General features: G+C 44.6%; 1 pseudogene across 1 annotated transcript; it reads right to left on the reverse strand.

Moving 5' to 3' along the window:
• Positions 1-4137: 4137 nt before the first annotated feature.
• LOC309610082 (olfactory receptor 10AD1-like) lies at positions 4138-11339 on the reverse strand (annotated as a pseudogene). The gene has a single exon. The product of its transcript is annotated as an olfactory receptor 10AD1-like (transcript).
• Between the last annotated feature and the right edge of the window lie 1267 nt (positions 11340-12606).

A 12606-nucleotide genomic window follows, 5' to 3' on the forward strand; every position in this document is an offset into this window, starting at 1 on the left:
ATTTAGTGTAGTCTCAACCTTCATAAGGAAGAGGTTGGCAGAGTAGAGATTGCAACTCTGGGTCTAATCTTGACCAACAAAGATGGAATTGACTAGTGGAATGGGAGTGAGGAAAATCTTGAAAGACAGTAACTATGGTGATTTGGTTCTCCCTGATAGCCAAGGAGATAAAGTGAGATGTGTGTCTAGGATTATGGGAAAATTGACTTCAAATAGATAAAAGATATGAGTTTCATAGCCTGAGATTCTATGGAGGAAAAGGCTCAAGAAAGATGTGATTCTCTTAAGAATGAAACTCAGTCAATGCAAATACTTTGGAGTCCAATGAAGAGGAGTAGATGCAATGACTACAGGGACCACTCCAGGAACTCAGAGTTAGAGACACCAGGCTGAGAGTAGGCATAACTAAGAGAGTAGTCCACACATTTCAACACTTTCAAAAGCATAAACCATATGGCAAAACTGAGGAATTCGATTACAAAACAAAGATTTATGTTCTATAAACATCACCATGGACAAAGTTAATAGGCAGATGGCAGAATGCAGAAAATATTTGTCTAAAACTGACAAGGATGTAATATAATCCTAAAATATACATGGAACTCTGGCAAATGAACAGGAAAAAGACAGCAATCCAATAGAAAAAAAGGGTACAAATAATATCAATAGGCAATTTACAGAATAGAAAAAACTAATATGGATATGGAAATTTGATCAAAACCATTATTAATCAAATGCAAATTAAACCAACGATGAGATCAGTTTATGTCTATAAAAACAGCAAAAATTAGAAATCTAGATAATTACTAATGTTGTCAGGAATGTGGAAATGTAGAAACTTGCACTGCTGTAAGACTAGTTCCACCACTTCTGGAAAGCAATCTGGCAAAACTTGGATACATTAAGTAGATTCATACCCTATAGCCCAGCAATTCCTCCCCTAAGAAATATAAAACAAATTCTTTACAAGTCCAGCAAGGGACTAATAGGAGGATGTTCTTTGCAGGGTTACTTGTAGTGGTGTGGAGTTGGGGGCAATGTGGGTGTTCATCAATGGAGGAGTGGACAGATGCAACACTGTGAGTGAAGAGTGCACACCATGGAACAGCAGGCAACAAAGTGAAGCAACAGATTAAATGTTAGCATCTGGCAATGTGGATGGAGAAGAAAAATGGTGCTCAGTGTAAAAAGTAAGGCACAGAATGAGACATATAACAGTAGCTTCGGAGTACATTTAAGAATACATGCCTACAAAATAAAAACTATTTTTTGAGAACACACTTAAACCGAAATATACACTTTAAGCACATTAGAAAATTGCTTATTGTTGCAGCGGGGTGGGGGTGGGGCGGAGTGGAGATAAAGGGTATAAAGATAGAATAAAGAAATAAATAAAGACCTAAAACAAGAGGGCCTTTCCTTGCAGGGACTAATGATGGTGTGTCAGGAACTGAAGATTATGATTAACTCAATTCTTCCAGGAACAAAATTTTCAAAACAAAACGTATCAAAACACAAACATAAATATATCAGCACACAGAATACGAACAGAACAGCACTTGAAGGAGGAAAAGGTGGAATGATGAACAACTTGCAAAAATACTGACAGAGAAATGGGCTTTTCATTCCGAATAAGAAGTACAAAAAACATATGTCTGATTCTCAGACACATGGGGTGCCACTTACAGTTGGAAGGGATAAAGCAACATTTTGGAGGTGCTGATTTAGATGTTTGAAATACTTTATCTCATTTATCATTTAGTCCTTATAACCACATTGAGGTAGATATTATCTTAGTTAAGACTTTTTTGGTTGCAAGAAATAGGAACCCATCCATAGTAGTTTTGAGGAAAAATGGAGTTCATTATAAGGATGCAAGGTTATTCACAAAACCCAACAGCAAGACTGCAGGTGGGTCTCCAAAGCTGACCAAAACCTGGACAGTCATTATCTTAGGGTCGTTGTCTGGAGACATGTTATCTTATCTCTGCCTCCCTCTGTCCTATGACTTCAACCTGTTCTCCCTGCCAATATTTTTTTTTCTTTAGGTACATGGCAGAAGACAATTGCTCCATAGCTTGAATGTCCACTTGTTCCAGGTCAGAAATGATTATACTTACTGCATACTACTCCAAATTCCCAGGAAAGAGGACTTAGTTGATTCAGCTTGACTGCACTGATTGGGGTTATGGTGGGGGAGGGGTGGTGTCCCATGGTAAATTGGTTGCCAGGGCTCACCCTGTGGGAGAAGAAGAGGGTTCTTGGGGAATGGGCTGTGTGCATAGAAGATACTCTCTAAAATCTCTACCACAACTAATAGGACTGAGCAACATCTGCCAAATGAATGAATGATTGAATGACATGAGACTCAGGTTTCTCCAACTTCGAAGCCCATGATCTTTCTAATACATCATGTAGCCTACAAATGTTTGCATGTGAGATAGCTGTTCACATTACCTCAGTAAAAGAGAATGGTCTTGTATAAGGGCATACCCAGTAAATAGATGGCATACTTAGGTTACAGTAGTTTGAGGAGTTTAATAAAGGATTATTTACAAAGGTGTGGGCATGATGAAGAGAGAGCACAAGGGCGGTGAGCAGTTCCCAGAATCTAGTATTAGAGGGGGTGAGCCTGAAGAGGTAATGGGAGATGGTGGTTCAAACTTAGAAACAGAGAGCTAGGTAGAGGGGGTCACATGGCAGGAGTGAGATCTTAGCAAGGGGACTCAAGCGAGTCCACAACCCTCATAGGGAAACAGAGGATTAAATACCCAACCTCACACTCCTACTTCCCTCTGATATTCTGCCTATGCTACTCACTGGCTGAACCTAATAGAAAGCCAGGGAAGTAAGGGAATCTGTTGATGTGGTCTATACAGGTTAGCCTCAAAGCCCAGAGCTGGGTGAAGAGGATAAGGAATTAAACAGAAGAAAGAAACAGCTATCTAGGTCGTTAGACTGGAAAATAAAAATAAGCACGTATAAATCAGATTTGAAACCCAAAAATGAGATTTTTAAGGGTGTTCCTAGAGGCTCTATATATGTTTAATTTTCATGTCCTGGGTAAGCCATATATATTAAACGGATTACTTCAGCTGAAGTCACTAATTATGGTGCCTCAGGGGCTTCCTTGGAGGTCCAGGACTCTGGACACTCCCTCTCCACTCCTATCAGAACAGCTTTGTTTTTATTTGGTTAATACAACAGGATTCTGCTTAAGATTTCATTGAGGAAACAGCGCTATAGCACCACCTATAGTCAGGCAATGTGCTAAGGACTCGAACCACAGACTAGTGGGGAAGACAGAAAAGTAAGTAACAGTACGGTGTTAGGAAAACGCACAGGTGATGAAGGGTTAAAGAAAGTCCAGTGAACCCAGAAGGGGCGAGGGATCAAGGAAGGCTTCCTGGAGTCGGTAACTGGAAAGGGAGGCAAGGAAGCTCAGAGAACATTGCCGTTGTCCAAAAGAGGGAAGAGGAGCCCAACAGTATGCAATTCACTGAAAGGGGGAGCTATCACCTGGAAAGAACTAGGATACAGATCCGTGAAAAAGGCTGGCAGCTACGGTGACTCCACGGGATAGGCAAAGATCTCCGTTCAGGCCTGCCTCCAGCCTTGCTCCGCCCCCATCCCATCCAGTCCTCAGCCAAAGGGGCGTGGCATTTCAAAAATTGCACTCCGCTGGGAGGGTATCCCAAGCCCGAGGTCCGCATCACCAGCGGGGGCAGATGTCTGCAGAGTCTCCCAGAGTAGCTGGTGTCTCCCAGAGTGGTCTGGTTACGGCTCTCCTGCCCGGGCTGGGCAGCCTAGAAGACGCTCATTGGTTGCCATAGCGGCGATCCGAGAGGCTGGGGAAGGCTGACTGGCCGCCGGTTCTTGGAGCGGACCACGCCCACCTCCCCCGCCAGCTGTGATCCGGTCAGGGCCCGAGGCCTCCCGGGTAGTTTAGTGGTGCGGCGCAGAACCGGGCCGGGAAGCATGGCGCCGGCTTTAGACGAAAGGAGCATAGGACCGGGGCAAGGCCTGAGGTCGGGATGAGCCCGGACTCGGGGTAGAATTACTGGGTTTCTTTCCCCCGTTTTCGGCCACTGGGCGGGGCTGTGGTATCCCCCGCAGCCCCATGCGTCGGTTCCTGCCTGGCGCCGGGTACTCCCAGGAGCCCAGGACCTTGCAGGAGAAGTGCGTGGCCTTGAGAAGACAGTTCTAGGTCACTCAGTCTGATTTTCCAGCATCCCCGACCATACTCGCTCTTCGCCATCTACGGTGAACGCACCGTTTTTACGATGAATCAGGCAGTACCTCTTGCCTGGAGTTACCAGTCCCTGCCAATGCCACAACTCGCCCCATTTTCTACGTTTAATTCACTGATTATTCTTTAAGGCTTAATTCCAATATCACCTCCTCAGTATAAAGCCTGCCGCATTCTTCAGGAAAGTATTCGATTACCTCTTAAGGAATGCAGGCTCTGGGCTGTTGCCCAAGTTAGAGTTACATCTATGCCATTTGAAATGTGATATGATTTTGAGCAAATTAACCTCTTTGAGCCTCAGTTTTGCTTCTTAAAATGGAGGCAGTACTAGTGCTTACAGGGTTTAGTGACGATTGAATGAAGCTGTTTGGACCGAAGTGCTTAATAAATGTGAGCGCTATTATTATCTGTCTTCTCATGTACCTTGTATAGGCCTGTTATGTTTGCCCTTTGTATTACCATTATTGGTTCTTATCTGCCCTATTAGACTTAGAGCTTAAAAGCTGGAACTGTGTCTTGTTTATAATGTCAGCATGCCACAGTGCTGAGGAAGTGTTAAATTATTTCTCAGAAGACTTTTTAAAAAGCACACTTTCCACTCCTTTCCCTTTTTTTCATTCTTCCTTTTTTCTCTATCCTTTACTTATTTATTTATTTTAACTTTTAAGGCTTTTAGAGACAGGAATTTTCAAACTTGGAGAAGGAGCTGAGATCCTGAGGCAAGAATAACCACTTCTTTGTTCTCCATGGTGACAAGGAAAGCCTTAACATTTCCCCTTCCCTTGACTACACTTAGGACAAGTTTCTTCTTGACTATTGTCCCCTGATCTCTTTTTTCTCAGAGCATTTACTTTAGAAACTTGCAATTACAAATTCTTTCTCTGCCCCTTTGAAATGTATAGAAATCTCCCTAAAAGCCTCTTGCCAGTTTTAAGACCCAGGGAATGTCTTTCTCAAGGACCTGGGAGCCATCCCTTTGAAATATAATCCTCAAGGAAGATAGCACCCCCCGTTTCCTACTCTCTGTGGGAGGGTAAGAGCCTAACTGTAGTGGGTGTCTTGCTCCAAATTGTAAACTACAGCATGTAAGCTGACTTTTCTTTGGGTAAGAGCAATTACCACCCACAGGTGGCCTAAGATCTCCCTACTGCAGCTCTTAAAAACTCTCCAGCCACTTGTTTCAGCACAGTTGAATTTGGTCTCCTTCCTATTGCAGTAGCCTTAAATAAAGTCTTTCTTGCCTGCTTAACTTTGCCTTCGTGTAGTTTTTCTTTGATAATGTAAATGTTTAGGTTCTGTGCTTATTGTTTCTTCTTGATTACAGTGGTGTCTCATTTCCTCCCTGATGACTGAGTAGTGCTTCTCACATGTTCTCTGATATCTAGAGATTCACCAATTAGGACTGAAAATAGTAAGAGCTTTGTGAAGTAAAGCTACTGCTTCAATTTACTGCAGAGGGTAGTAGGTGATGTGCAGAATGTGGAAAGGGTAGTACATCTATTTGAGGGCATCCCAAGTGAGGTGTGTTCATCTTATGGAAGTAGCACCAGAAAACAAAGCACAGGCCTATGCCCTTTCCTTTCCTATCTATTATGAAAGGAGCATGAGAAAGATGTAATTTTCAAAAAAAGAGAACAGCTGAGAATATAATGCCCTTTCAAGGGACACTGGGTTTTGTTAAGAAGAGAAGCTAAGCCAGAGAGGAAGCGTTGCAAATAGAAAGCCTTCTGCAGTGGTGGAGGTAGTGTGGAGAGGTGTTCCTTAAAGTACAGGGAATTAAGTGGACCCATTTACGATGAGGAGGTAAAGTGGAATAGGACTGAATTGGAATGAAATGAAAGATGGTTGAGAAAAACAGGCCGTAGGGAGAGGGGAGTTAACTAGGAGTATGGGTAACAGGGAAGGAAACTGGTAGTCTGAGAAGCTTGGTAGAGGTACTTATTACTTGGATCTGAAGGGAAATATCAAATAGTCATGTATTTAAGGAAACTAGAGGACTTAGGAAGAAGGGGTTTGACACCTGGCCTCTCCCCTTTGCCCTTCCCCAACACACACAAGCATAAACATACATTGAATGCAGTGTTGATTATTTAATGCCACCACAAATTCTCCCTCGTGGCCTAGTGGAGGCAAACAAGATGAAGCTCAGGCTGCTGATCCTTAGTTTTTCTTTTTCTTCTTTTCTCTAACTGACTTTTCTTAATGTCAACACTGCTCCCTAATTCCCTTTTTCTTACTTCTTCCTCTACTGTTTCTCATATAGGAGCAGGGTGGATGAGGGCAGATTCAGGAAGTGAGAGTGGAGTGTGACAAAGAAAAACAGATTAAAATGATAAGTTGAAAGAGAAAAAAGTTTACTCCTAAATGGATATGCAGAACTCAGGCTAGGAAGAGCATGTATAGAAAGAAAATGAAATGGACTTAAGTGTGCTTATAGATCCTGTTGTGGTAACTTAGAAGAAAATCACTCAGGAAAGTCTCAAATTCTCCTGAGGAAGGTCCAAGAGAAAACAGTGCTTAAAGTTACCTCAGACAGATGAGCATTAGACATCAATAGGATCTTCCAGGTCTGATGCTATTGCAAAGGAAGCTATGAATGCTCTTTCCTGGAGCCTTTCAGCACTGGAGAGTTACCCAACTGTCAGGGTTGGAGGAGGGAGCTTCCCCTCCAGGAGTCTTCCCACTAGGCAGACTCTGCCTGGGAAAAGCTGCTCCTCCCAAGGGCCCTCACCATGGCCCCTTTCATTTCTTTATTTCAAAAACTGAAGATGATGGGGTTGCATATGGGGGTGATGATGGTGTAGAGGAGAGAGAAAGGCTTGTCTTTGTCAGGACCATGTGTGCTGCGTGGGTTCATGTAAGAGAACATGGCTGAGGTGTAGAAAAAGATGACCACAGTCAGATGGGAGGCACAAGTAGAGAAGGTCTTCCCCAGACCAGAGGAGGAGGCTCTGCCCAGGATGGAGGCCAGGATGTGGGCATAAGAGATGACAATGAGTACCATGGGGCTGAGCAGCACCACGATGGCATCGGCAAAGATGACTCTCAGACTAAACTGGGGGTCTCCACAGAGAGAACAATCACTATGGGGGCCTTGCAGAAGAAGTTTTCTATGTGGTTGTCTCTGCAGAAGGGATTCTGGAATGACATATACTCAAGAAAGATGCCGTTGATCAGCCCAAAGAACCAGGCAGTACTCACCAGCCTCACACAGACCTGCTGGCTCATGGTCTGGGCATAGCTAAGTGGGTGGCAGATAGCAACATAACGGTCATAGACCATGAAAGCCAAGAGGATGCACTCAGCCACACCCACACCAAAAACCAGATACATGTGGGTCAAGCACGAGGCAAAGGAGAGAACACAGTTCTTGACCACCAGGTGGATCAGCATCAGCATTCCACCAGGTGGAATGGTGGTAGGAACGAAGTAGATATTCAGGAAGGACAGGTGGCCAAGGAACTGCGTGGGGCTGTTAAGCCTGGGATCTCTCCAGGTGATGAAGATGATGAGGCCATTCATGGCCATGGCAAGGCTGTAGAGGGCTAGGAAGAGGACAAAGAGCAATGCCCGAGTGGAAGGGGAGCTCTGCTCAAAGCCCACGAGGATAAACTCTATCACTGTGCTCCTATTCCCTATATCCACAATCTGAGGCCTGCTTGAAGAGGGAGGACAGCAAAAGCACAGACAGGATAGCTGTGTACAGGTTTTATCCACTTGTATAAAAATAGATTAAGGGGAAAAGGGTGAAAGAGATGGGAATTTCAGTAAACTCCATGTGAGTCGGCAGTGTCATGGGCACTGAAAATACCAGTTCTACTGTAGGCAGCAATAATGGAAACATATTATGAACCAAGAGAGATTCTGTTCTACTTCGTATGAATCAAGTTGGACCTGAAATACTGTATCCAGTTCTGTGATATCTATTTCAAATGATTATATACCAATGGGATTATCTTCAGAGACAAAAAAAGATTGTGAATGATCTAGGAACCACGTGACAAACTTTTAAAGGAAACTTTAAAGGAAAGACTTAGGGCGAATCTGAGACGTCCCTTTAAAAGTCAAGTGGTTTTTCATTTGGGAGAGAAATTTACTTCTGTGTAACCTCCAATGCTTAGAACTGAAACCAGAGATTATAAAAACCACAAAAAATAACAGATATTTCTAATTATAAATTTTCTTTGTTTTCCTAACTATAAATGTAATGCTTGATTATAGAACATCTGAAAAGTACCAAAAAGCAAAAGTAAAAATAGATAAATAAAAGGACACAACCAGAGAGAAACCACACCTGTGTTTTAGTTCATGTCTTTTCAGTAGTTGTTTTTCTTTGTTTATACTTTAAAAGGTTTTAAGACTAATACAAAACCTGATAGAACCTTCCATAGGAACCTAAGTGAGGGGGAGAAGTATATCTTCAAGAAGAAAAGCAGCAGAGGCCCTGGATACACATGGACCCGAGCTGCTCGTAGCCTCCTTGGAGGCTCCATGAGGGCCAAACCCACTTTGGGGGAGTAATCAATTAAGGGTTCACAGACAAAGGGTTCACTTATGATAGAAGGAAAAGTGAGACATGGCAGCATAGAAGTACTTGAGTTCACCACCTCCCACAAAAACACCAAAATCACAACTAACTGCTGAACAACCATCAACAAAAAAGACTGGAACCTACCAAAGAAGATATTCTACATCCAAAGATAGAGAAGCAGCCACAATGAGAAGGTAGGAGGGGCACATTTGCAAAAAACTCAAATCCCATACCCACTGGGTGGGCAACCCACAAATTGGAAAATAATTATATCTCAGAGGTACTCCCAAAGGACTGAGAGTTCTGAGCCCTGCATCAGGCTCCCCAGCCTGGTGGTCTTGCATTGGGAGGAGGAGCCCCCAGAGCATTTGATTTGAAGGCCAGTGGGCCTTGATCACAGGCACTCCACAGGACTGGAGAAGACAGAAACTCCACTCTTGGAGGGCACTCACAAGGTCTTGTGTGCACCGGGACCCAGGGGAAAAAGCACTGACTTCATAGGAGTGGGGGCCAGACATACCTGCTGGTCTTGGAGGGACTCCTGGGGAGGCAGGGGGTGGCTGTGGCTCACTGTGGGACAAGGACACTGGTGGCAAAAATACCAGGGAGTACTCAATGTTGTGAGCTCTCCTGGAGGCTACCATTTTGACACCAAGGCCTGACCCCCGCAACAGCCTGTAGGCTCCACTGCTGGGACGCCTCAGGCCAAACAGCCAACAGGGCGGGAACACAGCTCCACCCATCAGCAGACAGGCTGTCTAAATCTTCCTGAGCCCAAATCCACCTCTACACACACCTTTGACACGGCCCTGCCCCCCAGAGGGACAAGACCCAGCTCCACCAACCAGTGGGCATGCACCAGTCCCACCCACCAGGACGCCTGCATAAGACTCTTAGACCAGCCTCAACCACCAGGGGGCAGACACCAGAAGCAAGAGGAACTACAATCCTGCAGCCTATAGAATGGAAATTGCAATCACAGAAAGCTAGAGAAAATGAGATAGAAGAGGAATATGTTCCAGACGAAGAAACAAGATAAAACCCCAGAAGAACAACTAAGTGAAATGGAGATAGGCAATCTACCTGAAAAAGAATTCAGAGTAATAATAGTAAAGATGATCCAGGATCTCGGAAAGAGAATGGAGGCACAGACTGAGAGGATACAAGAAATGTTTAACAAAGAGATAGAATATATAAAGAGCAAAGAGAGTTGAACAATACAGTAACTTAAATGAAAAATACACTAGAGGGAATCAATAGCAGAATAAATGAGGCAGAAGAACAGCTGGAAGACAGAATGGTGGAAATCACTGCCACAGAACAGAATAAAGAGAAGAGAATAAACAGAAAAGATGACAGTTTAAGAAACTTCTGGGAAAACATTAAACACACCACCATTCACATTATAGGAGTCCCAGAAGGAGAAGAGAGAGAGAAAGAGCCTGAGAAAATATTTGAAGAGATATAGCTGAAAAATTCCCTAACATGGGAAAGGAAACAGTCACCCAAGTCCAGAAATTGCACAGTCCCATATAAGATAAACCCAAGGAGGAATACATGGAGACACATAATAATCAAAGTAAAAAAATTAAAGACAAAGAGAAAATATTAAAAGCAACAAGAGAAAAGCAACAAATAACATACAAGGGAATCCCCATAAGGTTATCAGCTGATTTTTCAGCAAAAACTCTGCAGGCCAGAAGGCAGTGGTACAATATATCTAAAGTGATGAAAGGGAAAATGTACAACAAAGAATACACTACCCAGCAAGGCTCATTCAGATTTGATGGAGAGATCAAAAGCTTTACAGACAAGCAAAAACTAAGAGACTTCAGCACCACCAAATCAGCTTTACACAAAATGCTAAAGGAACTTCGTAGGTGGAAATGAAAAGGCCATGACTGGAAACAAGAAAACTATGAATAGGCAAGCTCACCTGTAAAGGCAAACATACAGTAAAGGTATGAAATCATCCACACACAAATATGATATCAAAACAAACAACCATGAGAAGAGGAGAGTACAAATGCTAGATAATGGAAATGCATTTGAAATTAAGTGACCAGGAAAAAACAATCTTGTGTATATATATAGACTGCTATATCAAAATCTCATGGTAACCACAAACCAAAAATCTACAATAGATACACACACACAAAAGAAAAAGGAATCCAAACACAACACTAAAGTTAGTTACCAAATAACAAGAGAAGAGAACAAAAGAGGAAGGGAAGAAAAAAGACCTACAAAACCAAATCCAAAACAATTAACAATATGGCAATAAGAACATACATAACGGGAATAGGGCAAGATGGCGGAAGAGTAAGACACGGAGATCACCTTCCTTCCCACAGATACATTAGAAATACATCTACACGTGGAACTGCTCCTACAGAACACCCACTGAACACTGGCAGAAGACGTCAGACCTCCCAAAAGGCAAGAAACTCCCCACGTACTTGTGTAGGGCAAAAGAAAAAAGAAATAACAGAGACAAAAGAATAGGGATGGGGCCTGCACCAGTGCGAGGGAGCCGTGAAGGAGGAAAGGTTTCCACATACTAGGAAGCCCCTTCATGGGCAGAGACAGCGGGTGGCGGAGGGGGGGAAGCTTCGGGGCCATGGAGGACAGAGCAGCCACAGGGGTGCGGAGGGCAAAGCAGAGAGATTCCCACACAGAGGATCGGTGCCAACAGGCGCTCACCAGCCCAAGAGGCTTGTCTGCTCACCCGCCGGGGTGGGTGGGGGCTGGGAGCTGAGGCTCGGGCTTCAGTCAGTCGGTCGGATCCCAGGGAGAGGACTGGGGTTGGCGGTGTGAACACGGGCTGAAGGGGTTAGCGCACCACAGCTAGCCGGGAGGGAGTCCGGGAAAAAGTCTGGAGCTGCCGAAGAGGCAAGAGACTTCTTGCCTCTTTGTTTCCTGGTGCGCGAGGAGAGGGGATTCAGAGCGCCGCTTAAAGGAGCTCCAGAGATGAGCGCAAGCCGTGGCTATCAGCGCGGACCCCAGAGACGGACATGAGACACTAAGGCTGCTGCTGCCAACACCAAAAAGCCTGTGTGCCAGCACAGGTCACTCTCCACACCGCCCCTCCTGGGAGCCAGTGCAGCCCGCCTCGGCCAGGCTCCCGTGATCCAGGGACAACTTCCCCGGGAGAACACACGGCGCGCCTCGGGCTGGTGCAACGTCATGCTGGCCTCCGCCACTGCAGGCTTGCCCCACATCCATATCCTTCCCTCCCCCTCGCCTGAGTGAGCCAGAGCCCCCGAAGCAGCTGCTCCTTTAACCTCGTTCTGTCTGGGGGGGGGAACAGACGCCCTCAGGCGACCTACATGCAGAGGCGGGTCCAAATCCAAAGCTGAACCCCGGGAGCTGTGCGAACAAAGAAGAGAAAGGGAAATCTCTCCCAGCAGCCTCAGAAGCAGCGGATTAAAACTCCACAAACAACTTGATGTGCCTGCATCTGTTGAATACCTGAATAGACAATGAATCATCCCAAATTCAGGAGGTGGACTTTGGGAGCAGGATATATTAATTTTTCCCCTTTTCCTTTTTTGTGAGTGTATATGTGTATGCTTCTGGGTGAGATTTTGTCTGTATAGCTTTGCTTTATAATACCTTATCTTACTTCATTATATTTTATCCTCTTTCTTTCTTTCTATTTTTTCTCCCTTTTACTCTGAGCCGTGTGGATGAAAGGCTCTTGGTGATCCAGCCAGGCATCAGGGCTATGCCTCTGAGGTGGGAGAGCCAACTTGAGGACACTGGTCCACAAGAGACCTCCCAGCTCCACGTAACCAAACAGCGAAAATCTCTCAGAGAGCTCCAT

The sequence above is a fragment of the Balaenoptera borealis genome (genome assembly GCF_965194805.1).
Source record: "Balaenoptera borealis genome assembly, chromosome: 13".
In the NCBI taxonomy this organism is placed as follows: Eukaryota; Metazoa; Chordata; class Mammalia; order Artiodactyla; family Balaenopteridae; genus Balaenoptera; species Balaenoptera borealis.